A 20147-nucleotide genomic window follows, 5' to 3' on the forward strand; every position below is an offset into this window, starting at 1 on the left:
GCTTCTTCCACACCTTCCTTCAAGATTTATGGCTCCTGTTCTGAGGGTCTGATTTCTTCTTCTTCTGAGACTTCCTTCAATATGGTGATGGCCTTGCATTCTTCCCATCTCACTCCCTTTTGTTCCCCTTTAGGATTCTTTTCTGTGTCACTAGGGAACACTGCAGTTGACTTGGGGCCTGTTGAGATAGCTCTCCTACTCGAGACTCCATCCTCTTGAGTTTTTCACCATGGTTCCTTAAGGTAGATCTCACATCATCCCTAAAGCTTTTCAACTCACTTATGTCCTTACCCATGTTTGCAAGCATTCCTTCTATCCTGTTTAATTGATCTTGAAATTGTTGGTTCGGATTAGGTTGGGCAGGTTGATTATTTTGGCCATTATATGGTGGTTGGGAGTAAGTGTTTTGTGTGGTTTGGTATGATCTTTGGTTGGAGTTTTGGTATGTGGAATTGTTATGTTGGTTGGGGTTGTAAGGTTTGTGGTTTTGTGGTTGGGTTTGCTGGTTTCCCCACCCAAAGTTTGGGTGGTTTTTCCAGCCTGGGTTGTAAGTGTTGGAATGTGGATCATATGGTTGCCTTTGTTGATTTCCCATATAGTTGGCCTCTTCCCAATCACCTCCTTCAGTGCTTACTTCCTCTTGATCTTGTGTGTGTATTGCAGCCACTTGATTTGTTTCTAATTTCCTGGTGAGCTCTGCTAGTTGCTTGGCAAACACCTTGTTTTGGGCTAGAATTGTATCAACATGGTTCAGCTCCATGACTCCCTTAGTGTTGTGTCTCTCTGAAGCATAGTAGTACTCATTCTCAGCCACTGTCTCAATCACTTCAATGGCTTCTTCCACAGTCTTTTTCCTGTTCAATGAACCTCCTGATGAATGGTCTACAGCCTTCCTTGATTCATAAGAAAGTCCATCATAGAAAATATGCAATTGCACCCAGTCATGGAACATGTCTGGTGGGCATTTCCTTGTCAAATCCTTGAACCTCTCCCATGCCTCGTAGAGAGTTTCACCATCTTGTTGTCTAAAAGTTTGAACCTCAGATCGAAGCCTATTGACCTTTTGTGGGGGGTAGAAACGTGCCAGAAACTTGCTTTCCACCTCATCCCAGGTTGTTAGGCTCCCCCTTGGGAATGATTCCAGCCACTTAGCTGCCTTGTCCCTAAGTGAAAATGGGAACAAGAGCAGTTTATAGGCATCTTCCTGGACTCCATTGGACTTTATAGTGTCGCAAATTCTCAGGAATTTTGTGAGATGTTGGTTTGGATCTTCATTAGCACTCCCACCAAATGAACAATGATTCTCCACCAGTGATATTAGCTGTGGTTTGAGTTCAAAATTGTTGGCCTGAATGGGTGGTTTCTGAATGCTGCTACCACAATTCCCAGAGGTTGGGTTTATGTATGAACCAAGAACCCTCCTCTCGGGAATGGCATTGTTTCCATCAGCTCTCTCATGGTTGTGAACTTCTCTATCCATGTTGAGATCTAGAGCTTCCTCAAAATTGTCCTCAGATTCTCCTTCAGATTCTTCTTCTCCCAGTACTCTCTTCCCTCTTGCTTCCCTTCTAAGTTTATGAAGGGTCCTCTCTGGTTCGGTATATGGAGGAGTTGATGTCTCTCCTCTCCTACCTGTCATACAAGAACACAGCACAGGCAACAAACAAGTGAAATACTCTTGGTTAAGGTTAGAGCAGTTGAGGAATTAATTCAAATAGTTAGTGAGTCAGTGAGTTAGTTGCTTGAATTTAAAGGCATAAGGAAAGAAAGCAAGTAACAGAGTGCAGAAATTAAAATTCAACAAGTAACTTGAACTGAATTAACAAAACAAGAAAAATGCTCAATCTAGTTAACTTCCAATTTGAGAATTGTCAATCGAAAACCAATCCCTGGCAACGGCGCCATAAACTTGATGCTACGATTTTTAGGAAATTGCACGATCGGCAAAAATTCCTTCCGGCAAGTGCACCGGTTATCGTCAAGTAAAAACTCACAATAGAGTGAGGTCGAATCCCACAAGGATTGGTTGAGTGAGCAATTCGGATTAGAAGTGTGTTCTAGTTGAGCGGAATCAAGATTTAGATGAGAATTGCGGAATGTAAAATTGGTGGGAAATGTAAATGGCAAGAAATTGAAATTGCGGAATCTTAAATTTCATGAATTAAAGAGCGAGAAGCTAAATTGCTGAAATTAAAAAGGGATAGGGGTGATTGCATGAATTTAATTGCAGAATGTAAAGAGAAAGTGGTAGATCAGAAATGGGGAATTCATTGGGTTTCAGGAGATATTGAGATCTCCGAATCAAAACATTTTTATCCCTTCCTCAACCAATGCGTTCATTGAATTTTGCTTGGCAATCTTATATGATTGGATCCCAATCCCTTGGCTCACCAATTCTCTCTAAAAACAAACACATTCCCAATCCCTTGGTTTAAATGTTCATAAGAAGAGATGACGCTCGATCACTGATTATACCACACAGTTTCATGAACCACAATTTGGTAGGATTACATGTCACAATATCCATCCAAACCCCAATCCAATTCACTGTGAGAAAGCTTCTCTAGCATGAATCCTCCATTCCTTTCCCAAGGTTCCGAAGGATTCCAATTATGGATAGTTTCTTTCCCAAGACAACTAACCAATGGAATTAGATCGAGAAGCTTTCTAACAAAAATTCAAGAGAAAAGATTGAAGAAGAAGATAAAAACTATTATTGATTCATTGAATTACAATAGAGCTCCCTAACCCAATGAAAGGGGTTTAGTGAGTCATAGCTCTGAATTCAATTACAAAAAGTATGAAAACTCGAAAAATGATCCGAAGTTCTCTCCTAACTAACTTAAATTCTATCCTATTTATACACTTTCTAAATTGAGCTTCTGTTGTGTTTCTTGGGCTTTGAGGCCTTTCCCTGATTTCCTTTTGCTTTGGGTTTATGATCCATAATCCTGATGAGGCTACTGATCCAATTCTGTAACATTCATTGAGCCAACTTAGTGATAATCAAGTAATGACACATGACTCAACAAATTGAAATTCCAGACTCATCAATTCTTCAGGCCCAATCCCATAAACCATGATATTCAATTGGGTTTCATACCAGAGTACGTTTAAGTTAATGTTTGTGCTCAAATGCTAACTTAAAACTGCAATATCTTTGGCCCAGAAACCTTTTCAAATAGTGGCGTTTAAGTTGCAGTTTAAGCTTAAACTGCAACTTAAACGCCAGACACTTCCAGGGATGCCTTTTGTGGAAGCACGTTTAAGTTCCAGTTTAAGCTTAAACTGGAACTTAAACGTTGGACACTCCTGGAGGTGGTATAACTCAAGCACGTTTAAGCTTCAGTTTAAGGTTAAACTGAAGCTTAAACGTGGAAATGGAAGAAAGCAACCCTGGAGTGTGGAATGGTCGAACACGTTTAAGCTTCAGTTTAAGGTTAAACTGAAGCTTAAACGTGGAAATGAAGAAAGCAACCCTGGAGGAGAATTTTGGTCGAACACGTTTAAGCTCCAGTTTAAGGTTAAACTGGAGCTTAAACGTGGAAATGGCTCCCTGGTGCATTTCTCATTTCTGGCGTTTAACTTCCAGTTTAAGGTTAAACTGGAGGTTAAACGCCACTTTCAGCTTTTCCTCAGCTTTCATGATTTTGGCGTTTAAGCTCCAGTTTAAGCTTAAACTGGAGCTTAAACGCCACTGATAGTTCCCAGCATTATATGGCTTGGCAGTTTAAGTTCCAGTTTAAGCTTAAACTGGAACTTAAACTCCACATGTGATATTCAAGCTTCCTTTATTGATTTTGTTGCTTCCTTGCCTAACCTCTTCTTCCCTGAAATCATCCAAACAACTGCATCAAAGTCTTGCAAAATTTCATGAGAAATCTTCCATTCATAGCATTCAAGTAATATAACTAAAAACTCATGGAATTTGCATCAAAATCATACTGTTTGGATGGTTCATTGCTTTGTTATTCATTTAACCATTCTTGGTTACTTTAAGCTCAAGAAAGTGCATAAAACAACTAAAACTAACAGAAAATTGCTAGTGAAACTAGCCTAAGATGCCTTGGCATCACAACACCAAACTTAATACTTGCTTGACCCTAAGCAAGTCCTGAGTTATTTGAGAAGAAAGTATGAAACAGAAAGCAATTACATTGGCTATATTAGTAAGCACTTGAAGTTCATCAGAAGGGTTTAATGCAGAAAGTTGCAGCATCACTTTTTCATTCTTATCAGGCAAGATTATCACTCTTTCACTGCATCCATTAAACACTGCTATGGCCTCTTGTTATTCTTATGTCCTTGGCACTTTTCTCTTCTTTGTTTTTCTTTTTCTTAGAGCTCCTTTGCTCCTTGTTTGCTCAGTGTCATGTGTTGCACAAGCCTTTGGCATTTTCTTTTTCTTATCAGTGCACTACACATATCCACTACAGGCATTTTAGTTCACATTTCTTCTTGAGACATTGGTGCCCAGCACCTCTTTGTGTGACTAAATGTTTTGTATTTAGGTTGCTCTTGATAATGGACTTTTGGTTGATAATCCCGGGTTAGTTAACCCAAGTTACCAAGTGTTGAAACACTCCTCAGAACCTATTCATCCAAGCATATCCTTAATACATAAACACCACAGGCATTTGTCTCAGAAGTTCAAACCATTGGTGCCTAGCTTATTTTCTCAATTTTTTTTTTGCTTTTTGGTTGCCTTTTTCAGTGGCTTTTTCTTCTTCTTTTTCTTTCTTTTTTATGGCCAAAGACATTTATTCATCAAGATCCATAGACAGTATTCAACTTCTACACAAAAATGATAATTCTACACTCAATTTCCAGTGAGCTGACTAAACAATCAAGCATGCATACCACCACTTAATTCTACTTGATTTGTCACTAAATGAGCCAAGTTACTTTTGTTCAAACTTTTCTTTTATTTTGGAAACAGAACAAGCATGGAAAGCATTTGTTTAAGAAGGTGAAGTTATATCCAAACATCTAGACATTCACTTTATTCAAAGCAGTAAACCAACACTCATACTAAAAACTTCACATTCCAGAAAGATTCAACAATTACAGTTTAAACCAGAACAAGCATGCTTTTGTTTGCCTTTTAAAGAATGGTCAAGGAACAACACCACCTTGTGAAATTTCTTGTTTTCTCTTTGTTTTCCAGGAAACAATTTGATTTCTCCTTCTTCTCCTAGTTGTTGCTTCATGTTCTTTCTAAGATCCTTGTTTCCTTTCCTGCAAAGAGTGATGAAGTTGCTTGCTTCTCAAGCACTTGAGTGGTTAGCTCACTATGTATGGGCAAGTGTCTGAGTCTTAAGTTGGTGTGTGAACACCAAACTTAGTCTCCTACTTACTCCTCTGCTCTTTGAATCCTTGAATTCTCCTTGGAATGAAGTTGCTGCTAAGGATTTTAAGCATTTCTGTGATTGCTTAGAATGGTTGTTCCTTTCATATAATTCAAAGGTTGTTGTGTTCAGTTGATCTGTATGGTGGAACACCAAACTTAGAGTCACACATTCCCCTTTGAATTATTGATCCACGAATTCATTGTTTGGTGTGAAACACCAAACTTAATTCTTTGCAATGCACAGAAACTACTTCACCTTTTTATTGAAACAAATAAAAGAAACAGCAAAGGAGTATTACCTCAGGTTTGGGTTGCCTCCCAACAAGCGCTTCTTTAACGTCACTAGCTTGACGGTTGTCCCTTGTTAGGGTGGATTGTAGTGCTTGATGTCCTTTCCTCTCACTATGAAAATGTCCCCATTTGATTCCTTCATGATTTCCAAATGTTCCATAGAAAGAACTTTCCTGATTGTGAACACTTGAGGGAGCTGGGAAGGAATGGTTTTGAGGCCAGGTGGGATTGGCAGATAATGACTTGATATCACTTTATCTCCCGGAGAGAAACCTTCAGTGGGAATTTTCTTGTTTCTCCACCCTCTTGGAAATTTCTTTACAATTCTTCCCTCTCTCTTGAGGATTTCTTCATTGACCCTTATGCCAGGAGGATCCTTCTGATCTGTTTCTATTGATTCTTGTGGCTTTAACTCTTGCAATTCTTGTTTGCCTTCCAAGGACTGTTTCAGAGTTTCAGCTGCTGGATTGCTTTCCTCCAAACACAGATGGCTACTATCATCCTTAGGCTTTTCAGGTTCTGGTTCAGGCTCAGATGCAGGTTTGAAAACATGGAAAATGAGCTGTTCATCATGTATTCTCAAAATTAGCTCTCCTTGTTCTACATCTATGAGCGCTCTAGCAGTGGCTAGAAATGGCCTTCCCAGAATGATAGGGTGTAGGTAGCTTTCCTCCATGTCCAAAATGACAAAGTCTGTGGGGAAGAAATAATTTCCCACTTTCACCAGCACATTCTCAACTACCCCTTCAGCTTGCTTCTGAGTTTTATCAGCCAGTTGTATGATTACATCAGTGGATCTCACCTCATTCAGTTGTAGCCTCTTCATAAGAGTTAGAGGCATCACATTTATGCTAGCTCCTAGATCACAGAATCCTCTGTCAATTTTTGTTTCCCCTATGATGCAGGGGATATGAAAACTTCCTGGGTCTGTTTTCTTAGAGACTATGTCCTTCTTGATGAGGGCACTGCATTCTTTGTTCATTATTACAGTTTGTCCTCCCTTCAAAACTCTTTTCTTGCTCAGCAATTCCTTCAAATACTTGATATGTGTAGGCATCTGCTGGAGAATCTCAAGAAAGGGAATATTGATATGGAGAGACTTAAATGTCTCTAAAAACCTTGAATATGTTTTCCCTTTTTCACCTCCTCCTAACCTCTGAGGAAATGGTGCTTTTGGTTGGTATGTTTCCAGCATGCCTTTATTTTGCAGTTCCTTGGCTTGCTCAGTTTCACTTTCCTGCTTAGCTTCTTCCACACCTTCCTTCAAGATTTATGGCTCCTGTTCTGAGGGTCTGATTTCTTCTTCTTCTGAGACTTCCTTCAATATGGTGATGGCCTTGCATTCTTCCCATCTCACTCCCTTTTGTTCCCCTTTAGGATTCTTTTCTGTGTCACTAGGGAACACTGCAGTTGACTTGGGGGCCTGTTGAGATAGCTCTCCTACTCGAGACTCCATCCTCTTGAGTTTTTCACCATGGTTCCTTAAGGTAGATCTCACATCATCCCTAAAGCTTTTCAACTCACTTATGTCCTGACCCATGTTTGCAAGCATTCCTTCTATCCTGTTTAATTGATCTTGAAATTGTTGGTTCGGATTAGGTTGGGCAGGTTGATTATTTTGGCCATGATATGGTGGTTGGGAGTAAGTGTTTTGTGTGGTTTGGTATGATCTTTGGTTGGAGTTTTGGTATGTGGAATTGTTATGTTGGTTGGGGTTGTAAGGTTTGTGGTTTTGTGGTTGGGTTTGCTGGTTTCCCCACCCAAAGTTTGGGTGGTTTTTCCAGCCTGGGTTGTAAGTGTTGGAATGTGGATCATATGGTTGCCTTTGTTGATTTCCCATATAGTTGGCCTCTTCCCAATCACCTCCTTCAGTGCTTACTTCCTCTTGATCTTGTGTGTGTATTGCAGCCACTTGATTTGTTTCTAATTTCCTGGTGAGCTCTGCTAGTTGCTTGGCAAACACCTTGTTTTGGGCTAGAATTGTATCAACATGGTTCAGCTCCATGACTCCCTTAGTGTTGTGTCTCTCTGAAGCATAGTAGTACTCATTCTCAGCCACTGTCTCAATCACTTCAATGGCTTCTTCCACAGTCTTTTTCCTGTTCAATGAACCTCCTGATGAATGGTCTACAGCCTTCCTTGATTCATAAGAAAGTCCATCATAGAAAATATGCAATTGCACCCAGTCATGGAACATGTCTGGTGGGCATTTCCTTGTCAAATCCTTGAACCTCTCCCATGCCTCGTAGAGAGTTTCACCATCTTGTTGTCTAAAAGTTTGAACCTCAGATCGAAGCCTATTGACCTTTTGTGGGGGGTAGAAACGTGCCAGAAACTTGCTTTCCACCTCATCCCAGGTTGTTAGGCTCCCCCTTGGGAATGATTCCAGCCACTTAGCTGCCTTGTCCCTAAGTGAAAATGGGAACAAGAGCAGTTTATAGGCATCTTCCTGGACTCCATTGGACTTTATAGTGTCGCAAATTCTCAGGAATTTTGTGAGATGTTGGTTTGGATCTTCATTAGCACTCCCACCAAATGAACAATGATTCTCCACCAGTGATATTAGCTGTGGTTTGAGTTCAAAATTGTTGGCCTGAATGGGTGGTTTCTGAATGCTGCTACCACAATTCCCAGAGGTTGGGTTTATGTATGAACCAAGAACCCTCCTCTCGGGAATGACATTGTTTCCATCAGCTCTCTCATGGTTGTGAACTTCTCTATCCATGTTGAGATCTAGAGCTTCCTCAAAATTGTCCTCAGATTCTCCTTCAGATTCTTCTTCTCCCAGTACTCTCTTCCCTCTTGCTTCCCTTCTAAGTTTATGAAGGGTCCTCTCTGGTTCGGTATATGGAGGAGTTGATGTCTCTCCTCTCCTACCTGTCATACAAGAACACAGCACAGGCAACAAACAAGTGAAATACTCTTGGTTAAGGTTAGAGCAGTTGAGGAATTAATTCAAATAGTTAGTGAGTCAGTGAGTTAGTTGCTTGAATTTAAAGGCATAAGGAAAGAAAGCAAGTAACAGAGTGCAGAAATTAAAATTCAACAAGTAACTTGAACTGAATTAACAAAACAAGAAAAATGCTCAATCTAGTTAACTTCCAATTTGAGAATTGTCAATCGAAAACCAATCCCTGGCAACGGCGCCATAAACTTGATGCTACGATTTTTAGGAAATTGCACGATCGGCAAAAATTCCTTCTGGCAAGTGCACCGGTTATCGTCAAGTAAAAACTCACAATAGAGTGAGGTCGAATCCCACAAGGATTGGTTGAGTGAGCAATTCGGATTAGAAGTGTGTTCTAGTTGAGCGGAATCAAGATTTAGATGAGAATTGCGGAATGTAAAATTGGTGGGAAATGTAAATGGCAAGAAATTGAAATTGCGGAATCTTAAATTTCATGAATTAAAGAGCGAGAAGCTAAATTGCTGAAATTAAAAAGGGATAGGGGTGATTGCATGAATTTAATTGCAGAATGTAAAGAGAAAGTGGTAGATCAGAAATGGGGAATTCATTGGGTTTCAGGAGATATTGAGATCTCCGAATCAAAACATTTTTATCCCTTCCTCAACCAATGCGTTCATTGAATTTTGCTTGGCAATCTTATATGATTGGATCCCAATCCCTTGGCTCACCAATTCTCTCTAAAAACAAACACATTCCCAATCCCTTGGTTTAAATGTTCATAAGAAGAGATGACGCTCGATCACTGATTATACCACACAGTTTCATGAACCACAATTTGGTAGGATTACATGTCACAATATCCATCCAAACCCCAATCCAATTCACTGTGAGAAAGCTTCTCTAGCATGAATCCTCCATTCCTTTCCCAAGGTTCCGAAGGATTCCAATTATGGATAGTTTCTTTCCCAAGACAACTAACCAATGGAATTAGATCGAGAAGCTTTCTAACAAAAATTCAAGAGAAAAGATTGAAGAAGAAGATAAAAACTATTATTGATTCATTGAATTACAATAGAGCTCCCTAACCCAATGAAAGGGGTTTAGTGAGTCATAGCTCTGAATTCAATTACAAAAAGTATGAAAACTCGAAAAATGATCCGAAGTTCTCTCCTAACTAACTTAAATTCTATCCTATTTATACACTTTCTAAATTGAGCTTCTGTTGTGTTTCTTGGGCTTTGAGGCCTTTCCCTGATTTCCTTTTGCTTTGGGTTTATGATCCATAATCCTGATGAGGCTGCTGATCCAATTCTGTAACATTCATTGAGCCAACTTAGTGATAATCAAGTAATGACACATGACTCAACAAATTGAAATTCCAGACTCATCAATTCTTCAGGCCCAATCCCATAAACCATGATATTCAATTGGGTTTCATACCAGAGTACGTTTAAGTTAATGTTTGTGCTCAAATGCTAACTTAAAACTGCAATATCTTTGGCCCAGAAACCTTTTCAAATAGTGGCGTTTAAGTTGCAGTTTAAGCTTAAACTGCAACTTAAACGCCAGACACTTCCAGGGATGCCTTTTGTGGAAGCACGTTTAAGTTCCAGTTTAAGCTTAAACTGGAACTTAAACGTTGGACACTCCTGGAGGTGGTATAACTCAAGCACGTTTAAGCTTCAGTTTAAGGTTAAACTGAAGCTTAAACGTGGAAATGGAAGAAAGCAACCCTGGAGTGTGGAATGGTCGAACACGTTTAAGCTTCAGTTTAAGGTTAAACTGAAGCTTAAACGTGGAAATGAAGAAAGCAACCCTGGAGGAGAATTTTGGTCGAACACGTTTAAGCTCCAGTTTAAGGTTAAACTGGAGCTTAAACGTGGAAATGGCTCCCTGGTGCATTTCTCATTTCTGGCGTTTAACTTCCAGTTTAAGGTTAAACTGGAGGTTAAACGCCACTTTCAGCTTTTCCTCAGCTTTCATGATTTTGGCGTTTAAGCTCCAGTTTAAGCTTAAACTGGAGCTTAAACGCCACTGATAGTTCCCAGCATTATATGGCTTGGCAGTTTAAGTTCCAGTTTAAGCTTAAACTGGAACTTAAACTCCACATGTGATATTCAAGCTTCCTTTATTGATTTTGTTGCTTCCTTGCCTAACCTCTTCTTCCCTGAAATCATCCAAACAACTGCATCAAAGTCTTGCAAAATTTCATGAGAAATCTTCCATTCATAGCATTCAAGTAATATAACTAAAAACTCATGGAATTTGCATCAAAATCATACTGTTTGGATGGTTCATTGCTTTGTTATTCATTTAACCATTCTTGGTTACTTTAAGCTCAAGAAAGTGCATAAAACAACTAAAACTAACAGAAAAATGCTAGTGAAACTAGCCTAAGATGCATTGGCATCATCAAGCAAGGTTCAATATGGTTGCATGCGCCAAATTGAAGTGCAAGGATTGGTGTAAAGCTCAATTGAATGGGTCTAGAAGGTTGTTTGGATGTCTCTGTGAAAATTTAGACTGCTTGCCACCCGGTGGGAATAATGGTGATCCACAAGAAGACGGATGTAAAATCAAGGTTTGGGACCCTGGGATTCATTCCCCCAATCAACACTTTTAGGGCCTTGTCACTTGCTTCAACTTGCTCGAAGGCGTTATGCGCCTAGTTTGGATCCCGGTCGCCATTGGAATTACAAACATTGGTGGAGATTCCTAGATCAGTACAAGCACAAGCCACCATGACAAGGAACTCACCACATGTCCAACTTAAGGACTTTAACTAAAAGTGCTTGGTGGGAGACAACCCACCATGGTATGATCATTCCTTTTCATCCTTAGTTATTTTTCGTAGTAGTAGTTTTCTTACTTATTTGATTTTTGTTGAGTTCTTACTAAATTTCTGATCACACAGCTATTTTAGAACAGGAATCGGAAAAAAAAATAAAAAAAAGAGAATAAGAGCACATGATGCGCAAGCGTCGCTGACGCGTACGCGTCATATGCATGTGCGTGAAAAATAAAATTTAACAGAGCGTTGCGCAGGAGTGGCACAGTAATAATGCCTTTCGCACAAACAAGCCCACGCATACGCGTACCCCACGCGTGCGTGTCATTGGTGATTTTGGCACTTCACGCGTGCGCGTCACTGACGCAAACGCGTGACCTGGAAAAATAGCGTAAATATGTGTTTGGGCAGAGACTTATGCTGGTTTGGGGCTGAAAGTGTGCTAGACGCACAAAATTGACGCGCGTATGCGTCCCTAACGCATGCGCGTCATTTGACTAAACAACCATCCACGCGTGCGCATGCATGACGCGAACGCGTCGTATGCCAATATTGGTTCCCTAGCCATGCAAATAGAGAGTTGTGCGTGTGTGCGGCTGGCTTCGCAAGAATTGCACAAAACCCAGGGCACGCGGACGCGTGCCTGATGCTAACGCGTCGTTAAGAAAATTCTGCAACCCACGCGTACGCGTGCTGCACGCGTACACGTCGCTTCCGCCGCACAATTATACTAGTTCGCCACCCAGTTTTACTTTTCTTACTCTCTCTCCAAATCCCTAATTCTCTCATGTTCTTTTATCCGTTTATTCTTCTTCCTTCTTATTATTTGTTTTTGTTTTCAGTTCTTTTTGGCTTGAGGACAAGCAAACCATTAAGTTTGGTGTTGACGCTTCGCTTAAGGGTTTTCTATTTATTCCTATGGCACCAAAACGGAGGCGAATCATCTTCACGAAGGAGCACAACCTGGAGAATAAAGCGAGCTAGGATAACTAAGGTGGTTGAGTTCCTTTCATATTTTTTATTCCTCCCCTCTTTTTCTATGTTATGTTCCGGTTTTCTACTATTTTGCGTTGTTTATTGCATGATCCTTTATTAGTGAGAATCCTAGGTCTAGTTTAGTTTTCCCTTAATTGCTTTAATTATGAAAAGATGTCTCATGTATTACTCACTGAGCTTGAATTCAAATAAAAAAACTGAAGTGATGCATTGCATGAGAAATTGAGTTAATTTTAAAAGTAGTCTTATTTACTTAAATGTGGTGGTATTTTCTGTAATTCTGAATGCATGACATGAACATGCATATTTTTTATAGTGAAGTTTATGAATGTTAAAATTGTTGGCTCTTGAGAGAATGATGAAAGAAGAGAAATGTTATTGATAATCTGAAAAATCATAAAATTTATTCTTGAAGTAAGAAAAAAGAATTAAATAAAAAAAAGCAAGCAGAAAAAGCTAATAACCCTTTAAACTAAAAGGCAAAGGGTAACAAGGATCCAAGGCTTTGAGCACTAATGGATAGGAGGGCCCAAAGGAATAAAATCCTGGCCTAAGCGGCTAAATCAAGCTGTCCCTAACCATGTGCTTGTGGCGTGAAGGTGCCAAGTGAAAAGCTTGAGACTGAACGGTTAAAGTCGTGATCCAAAGGAAAAAGAGTGTGCTTAAGAACTCTGGGCACCTCTAACAGGGGACTCTTGCAAAGTTGAGTCACAATCTGAAAAGGTTCACCCAGTTATGTGTCTGTGGCATTTATGTATCCGGTGGTAATACTGGAAAACAAAATGCTTAGGGTCACGACCAAGACTCATAAAGTAGCTGTGTTTAAGAATCAACATACTAAACTAGGAGAATCAATAACACTATCTGAATTCTGAGTTCCTATGGATGCCAATCATTCTGAACTTCAAAGGATAAAGTGAAATTCCAAAACTATTCAGGATTGCAGTTGTAAACCCCACACTATAAGAAGAGACATGGGCTTAATCGAACTCTCATTCTCATGCAAATTCACATCCTAAGCTTATATTATTTTTGGTTGCTTGAGGACAAGCAACAGTTTAAGTTTGGTGTTGTGATGCGTGAGCATTTTTCCTATCTTTTCCTAGTGAATTTGCATCTAATTTGTTGAGTTTAACCAAGAATTAATTATATTTTAGCCACTATGGATGCTATTTTGAGTTTTGTGCAATATTGTTTATTTTAGGTAGCATTCGACTGGATTTGATGGAGTTTTTGCAGCTCAAGAATCAAAGGGGAGAAGCTGCAAGGAGCGACGCGCACGCGTGCTTGATGTGTGCGCGTGATTTTGAAGTATCCATGGGGACGCATGCGCGTGACTGACGCGTAGGCGTGATTTGAAGAATTGCTCAGCGACGCGTGCGCGTGACCGGCGCGTCCGCGTGACTCGGGAAAAAGACCATTGACGCGTACGCGTGACATGCGCCACGTGCAGAAAATGCAGAAAACTCTGGGGGTGATTTCTAGGCCCCGTTTTAGCACCCAAGTTAGGCTCGGATCCAGTGAAGCCAAGTGGTCCCCACGTTACAAGACGCGGAGTAGTTAGTTAATTCTGATTTAAATTCAAATTTGATTTTAAAATAGGAAAATATATTATCTTAATTTTAAATATTAGATTTTAAATTAATTAGAATTAGTTATAAAAAGGGGAGACTTCTCTTCTATTAGGAGGTTCCATAAGGGGGATTCCATTAGGGAATTAAATACAAATTTACATTTCGCATTCCATGAGCAACTAAACCTCCATTGTTAAGATTAGGAGCTTTGTCTATTTGTATGGATTGATTTTATTTCTTTTTCTATTTTAATTCATGTTTGGATTTATAATTTAAGAATTGTTTTCGCTCTTCATCTTATGAATTAGGGTAGAACGGAAGTATGACCCTCTTTCTATTTGAGTTCTTGTAAAACTTGGAAAAGCTCTTTACTTGAACAATAGCTTGAAAACAATTTCTCCTAAATTTTAATTATTTGGATTTAACAGGATATGTGACATATAATCCTCTTATTTTTTGGTAATTAGAATTTTTGTGGTATATAAACCGGAATTTGAACTTCACCTTCTAATTGGAATTAATTGACCAAGGAATTGGCAGTTAATGAATTTTAGATGAGGCTAGAAAGGTCTAAGGAATTAAGGTCTAGTCACATATAGTTTGCCATAAATTAAATCCTACATGATTAAATTAGTTAGTAAGAAAAGTCAATCCGAAAAAATAGATAACTCTGAAACCTTAACTATCTTCTCCATATATTATTCCCAACTCATTGCTGCTTGCTTTCTGAAATTTTTAATTACTGTTTAACACTCTTTGAACTTCCAACATTATTTTCTGCTCGTCTAACTAATCCTATCAAATGCTATTGTTGCTTAATCCATCAATCCTCGTAGGATCGATCCTTACTCACATAAGTTATTACTTGGTACGACCCGGTGCACTTGCCGGTTAGTTTATGGGTTGTAAAATACCGCACCAAAAGAAGTCTACTTGTATGGATTTATTCGTTTGATCTTTCTGATTTAATTCATGTTTTGATTTATATTTCAATAATTGTTTTTGCTCTTTATTTTATGAATATGGGTGGAACGGAAGTATGACCCATGTTCTAATTGAGTTCTTGTAAAACATGGAAAAGCTCTTTACTTGAACAACAACTTGAAAGCATATTATACTGAATTTCTAATTGTTTGTATTTAACGGGATACGTGACATATAATCCCCTATTTTTGGATAATTAGGATTCTTTTGGCATATAAACTAGAAATTGAGCCTCACCCTCTAATTGGAATTAATTAACCAAGGAATTGGCAGTTAATGAATTTTAGAGGAGACTAGGAAGGTCTAAGGAATTAGGGTCTAGTCACATATAATTTGCCATGAAATTAAATCTTGCATGATTAAAATAGTTAGTAAGAAAAATAAATCCAGAAAAATAGATAACTCTGAAACCTTAACTGCTTTCTCAATTATTTTATTCCCAACTCATTGCTGCTTGCTTTCTGAAAATTTTAAAGTACTGTTTAATGCTCTTTGAATATCTCAAAACCATTTTCTGCTTGCCTAAATAATCCTACCAAACGCTATTGTTGCTTGATCCATCAATCCTCGTGGGATCGACCCTTACTCACGTAAGGTATTAGTTAGTAAGACCGGTGCACTTGCCGGTTAGTTTGTGGGTTATAAAATACCTCACCAAGTTTTTGGTGCCGTTACCACACCAACTCTATACATTTAGACACAGTACATTTTTACCAGAACCCTTATTTTTCTCTGAACCATGAGCAACTAATTCTCCATTGTTAAGGTTAGGAGCTTTGTCTATTTGTATAGATTTATTCGTTTGATCTTTCTAATTGAATCCATGTTTAGATTTATATTTCAATAATTGTTTTCGCTCTTTATTTTATGAATTTGGGTGGAGCGGAAGTATGACCCATGTTCTAATTGAGTTCTTGTAAAACTTGGAAAAGCTCTTTACTTGAACAACAGCTTGAAAACATATTATACTGAATTTCTAATTATTTGTATTTAACGGGATACGTGACATATAATCCCCTTATTTTTGGATAATTAAGATTCTTTTGGCATATAAACTAGAAATTGATCATCACCCTCTATTTGGAATTAATTGACCAAAGAATTCTTAGTTAATAAATTTTAGAGGAGACTAGGAAGGTCTAAGGAATTAGGGTCTAGTCACATATAGTTTGCCATGAAATTAAATCTTGCATGATTAAAATAGATAGTAAGAAAAATAAATCCGGAAAAATAGATAACTCTGAAACCTTAACTATATTCTTCATATTTTATTTCCAACTTATTTATCTGCCTGTCTTTAATATTCCAAATTTACTGTTAATGCTTTTGAACTCCCAACACTATTTTCTATTTGTCTAACTAATCCTATCAAATGCTATTATTTCTTAGTCCATCAATCCTCGTGGGATCGACCCTTACTCACGTAAGGTATTACTTGGAACGACCCGGTGCACTTGCCGGTTAGTTTGTGGCTTACAAAATACCGCACCAAGTTTTTGGCGCCGTTGCCGGGGATTGACTGTGATTAACAACTATTCGTTGTTTGATTGATTAGATTAGATAAATTTTTTTAATATATTTTTTTATTTTATTATTAATTTTTATTTTGCAATTTTTTTACGTTACCTTTTTTTCTTTTTTTCCTTTAACGTTATTTTTTCTTGACGCTTCGCTTAAGGGTTTTCTGTTTATTCCTATGGCACCAAAAGGGAGGCGAATCATCTTCAAGGAGGAGCACAACCTGAAGAATAAAGCGAGCTAGGATAACTAAGGTGGTTGAGTTCCTTTCATATTTTTTATTCTTCCCCTATTTTTCTATGTTATGTTCCGGTTTTCTACTATTTTGCGTTGTTTGTTGCATGATCCTTTATTAGTGAGAATCCTAGGTCTAGCTTAGTTTTCCCTTAATTGCTTTAATTCTGAAAAGATGTCTCATGTATTACTCACTGAGCTTGAATTCAAATAAAAAAATACAGAAGTGATGTATTGCATGAGAAATTGAGTTAATTTTAAAAGTAGTCTTATTTATTTAAATGTGGTGGTATTTTCTGTAATTCTGAATGCATGACATGAACAGTGCATATTTTTTATAGTGAAGTTTATGAATGTTAGAATTATTGGCTCTTGAGAGAATGATGAAAGAAGAGAAATGCTATTGATAATCTGAAAAAGTATAAAATTTATTCTTGAAGCAAGAAAAAAGAATTAAATAAAAAAATAAAAAAAGAAAAAAGCAAGCAGAAAAAGCCAATAACCCTTTAAACTAAAAGGCAAAGGGTAACAAGGATCCAAGGCTTTGAGCACTAATGGATAGGAGGGCCCAAAGGAATAAAAACCTAGCCTAAGCGGCTAAATCAAGCTGTCCCTAACCATGTGCTTGTGGCATGAAGGTGTCAAGTGAAAAGCTTGAGACTGAGCGGTTAAAGTGATGCCAGGGCATCTTGGCCAGTTTCACTGACCTTTTCTTTACTGTTTTTAAGGTAGTTTCATGCATTTCTTTAGGAAATAAGCTAGTTTTGGGTAGATATTCACTTACACCTTGATTCAAGCATACATTGTGAATTTTACATGATTTCATGAGGATTTTGCATGAGTTTAGTAACAAATTGTATGTTGCATTACCCATGACTTGGACTAGAACTTTGATGCACTCTATTGCTTGATTTCAGGACCAAAGGAAGCAAGGAAGAACCACTTAGCAGTCACGTTAATCTAATTAACGTTACCACTAACGTGGAATGGGAGGTAACTTGCAAAGTTAATGAGAAAAGTGATTGCCAATAATGCTCTCGAAGCCATCATTGCCCACGTTAAGAATCACGTTAACTAAGTTAACGTGAACTCTAACGTGAAGAAAGGACTTTGAGCCAACGTTAGTGACACTTAACATTATCACTAACGTTGGTCAATGATCATAAGTGACTACGTTAGAGTCCACGTTAACTTAGTTAACGTGGCCTCTAACGTTAAAAGGGAGAAGGAAGCCAACGTTAGTGACACTCAACATTGTCACTAACGTTGGCTTAAGGTGCAATGTACCACGTTAACTCCCACGTTAACTTGGTTAATGTGGGAGCTAACGTAAGAGGCAAAGGTGGTCGACAACGTTAGTGACACCCAACATTGTCACTAACGTTGGAGGCAACCACAAAACCCCAAGGAGCCACGTTAACTTCCACGTTAACCTAGTTAACGTGGAAGGCTAATGATGATGAGTGAAAGATGAGCCAACGTTAGTGACACTCAACATTGTCACTAACGTTGGGGATGGCTAAGAATGGCCACGTTAGAAGCCACGTTAACCTAGTTAACGTGAACTCTAACGTGAGACATAGGGGCACATTGGAACGTTAGTGACAATGTTGAATGTCACTAACGTTCTCGAAGATTGGCAAGGCCACGTTAGAAGCCACGTTAACCTAGTTAACGTGGACTCTAACGTGAGACATAGGGGTACATTGGAACGTTAGTGACAATGTTGAGTGTCACTAACGTTCTCGAAGGATGGCAAGGCCACGTTAACCTAGTTAACGTGGGATCTAACGTGAGGCAAAGGGGTACATTGGAACGTTAGTGACAATGTTGAGTGTCACTAACGTTCTCGAACTCATTCTTTCACTAAAACGTTAACACCCCTAACGTCCTGAGCTAAAGTCTCTGCCCACTTCACACTTTCTCTTACAAGTAAACCCAAGCCCAAATGAAGAAGATAACTGCTTCAAACTCAAGATCTAAAAGCCCAAGACTTGAAAAACCAACTAGAAGCTGAGAAGAGTAGTATATATAGGCGTAGCTTTGAATTATTGAGGAAGGATTTTGGGAAAAAGAGCACTACTCTCTATATTTTTACTCTGCTCTTCTAGTTCCATGATGTATTCTCCATCTTTGTTTTTATTTTCTAGAGCTATGAACAACTAAACCCCTTTCATTGGATTAGGGAGCTCTGTTGTAAGTTGATGGATCAATACTAATTTTCATTCTTCTTCTTCTATCTTTTCTCTTGATTTTACTTGAAAGCTTTCGATCTTCATCCCATTGGGTAGTTATCTTAGAAAAGGAGCTATTCAAACTTGGATCTCTTCTGAACCTTGAAAGAGGAATGAAGAGATCAAGCTAGAAATGCTTTCTCATGCTGGACCAAATTGGGTTTGGATGGATATGTGACTATAATCCTTTCAATACTAGATTTGGGAAATGCATGTGGTATAATCAGTGACCATACTTCATCTCTTCTCATGAGCAATTGACCAAGGAATTGGCTATTGATCAAGATTTGAGAGATTGAATTGCAAGAAATTGTAATTCAATCAATTAAGATTGCCAAGGAGATCAATGAGTTCATTGATTGAGGAAGAGATGAAGATAAACTTGATCCGGAGAATTGCAACATCTCCTGTGCCCAATGAACTCCCCAATTCTGATCTCACCCATTCTCTTTAATTTCTGCATTTATTTTCATGAGCAAAACCCCATTCCCATTCACAATTCTGCAATTTACTTTCAGTCATTTACTTTCAGCACTTTAATTCTAGCATTTACTTTTTCTATTATTTACCTCCCAGCCATTTTTAATTTCTGCAAATCTCAACCCAAATTCTGAGTTGGCTCAACTAGAACTTTCTTCTAATTAAAGTTGCTTGATCAATCAATCCCTGTGGGATTCGACCTCACTCTATTGTGAGTTTTTACTTGACAACAAATTCGGTACACTTACCAAAGGAAATTTGTTGAGAGACAGTTTCCACTTGCATCAAGTTTATGGCGCCGTTGCCGGGGATTGATTGTGCATCAACAATATTTAAATTTGTAGATCACTAGATTGAGCATTTTTTATTTGTTGATTTAATTTTCTGTTTGAGTAATTTACTTTCTATCTTAGTTAACCTCTCCCCTTCCCCATCTACTCTTTCGTGTTCTTTGTTATTTACCATTCAGTTTGCTAACCTACTAACTGTTTGATATATTGCATCACTGACAACTAACAGTAATTTTGACAGCAATACTATCTGCACATATTGTTACTTGCTTGTACTTATTGGTTGTATGACAGGGAGAAGAAGCTGGGCTTCAACTTCCTTCGATCCTGAACCAGAGAGGACCCTCCTTAGATTAAGGAGGGAAGCAAGAGGAAAACATGCAATCGGTGCTGAAGAGGAGGAGGAACACTTTGAACTAAACATGGAAGGCAACATGGAAAACCAACATGAAGAAGAGGATAATAACCACGGTGGAGGAGGTAGAGCAAATCATGCTGGG

The 20147-nt window shown here is 38.5% G+C and overlaps 2 non-coding genes across 2 annotated transcripts; both read left to right on the forward strand.

The window, feature by feature from the left end:
* Nucleotides 1-950: 950 nt before the first annotated feature.
* LOC112716417 (small nucleolar RNA R71) lies at nucleotides 951-1054 on the forward strand. Its single transcript, XR_003160336.1, has one exon. It is a non-coding gene; the product is annotated as a small nucleolar RNA R71 (small nucleolar RNA).
* A 6782-nt stretch (nucleotides 1055-7836) lies between these two features.
* Nucleotides 7837-7940, forward strand: LOC112716480 (small nucleolar RNA R71). Its single transcript, XR_003160366.1, has one exon. It is a non-coding gene; the product is annotated as a small nucleolar RNA R71 (small nucleolar RNA).
* The last annotated feature ends 12207 nt before the right edge of the window (nucleotides 7941-20147 follow it).

The sequence above is a fragment of the Arachis hypogaea genome, chromosome 1 (assembly GCF_003086295.3).
Source record: "Arachis hypogaea cultivar Tifrunner chromosome 1, arahy.Tifrunner.gnm2.J5K5, whole genome shotgun sequence".
In the NCBI taxonomy this organism is placed as follows: Eukaryota; Viridiplantae; Streptophyta; class Magnoliopsida; order Fabales; family Fabaceae; genus Arachis; species Arachis hypogaea.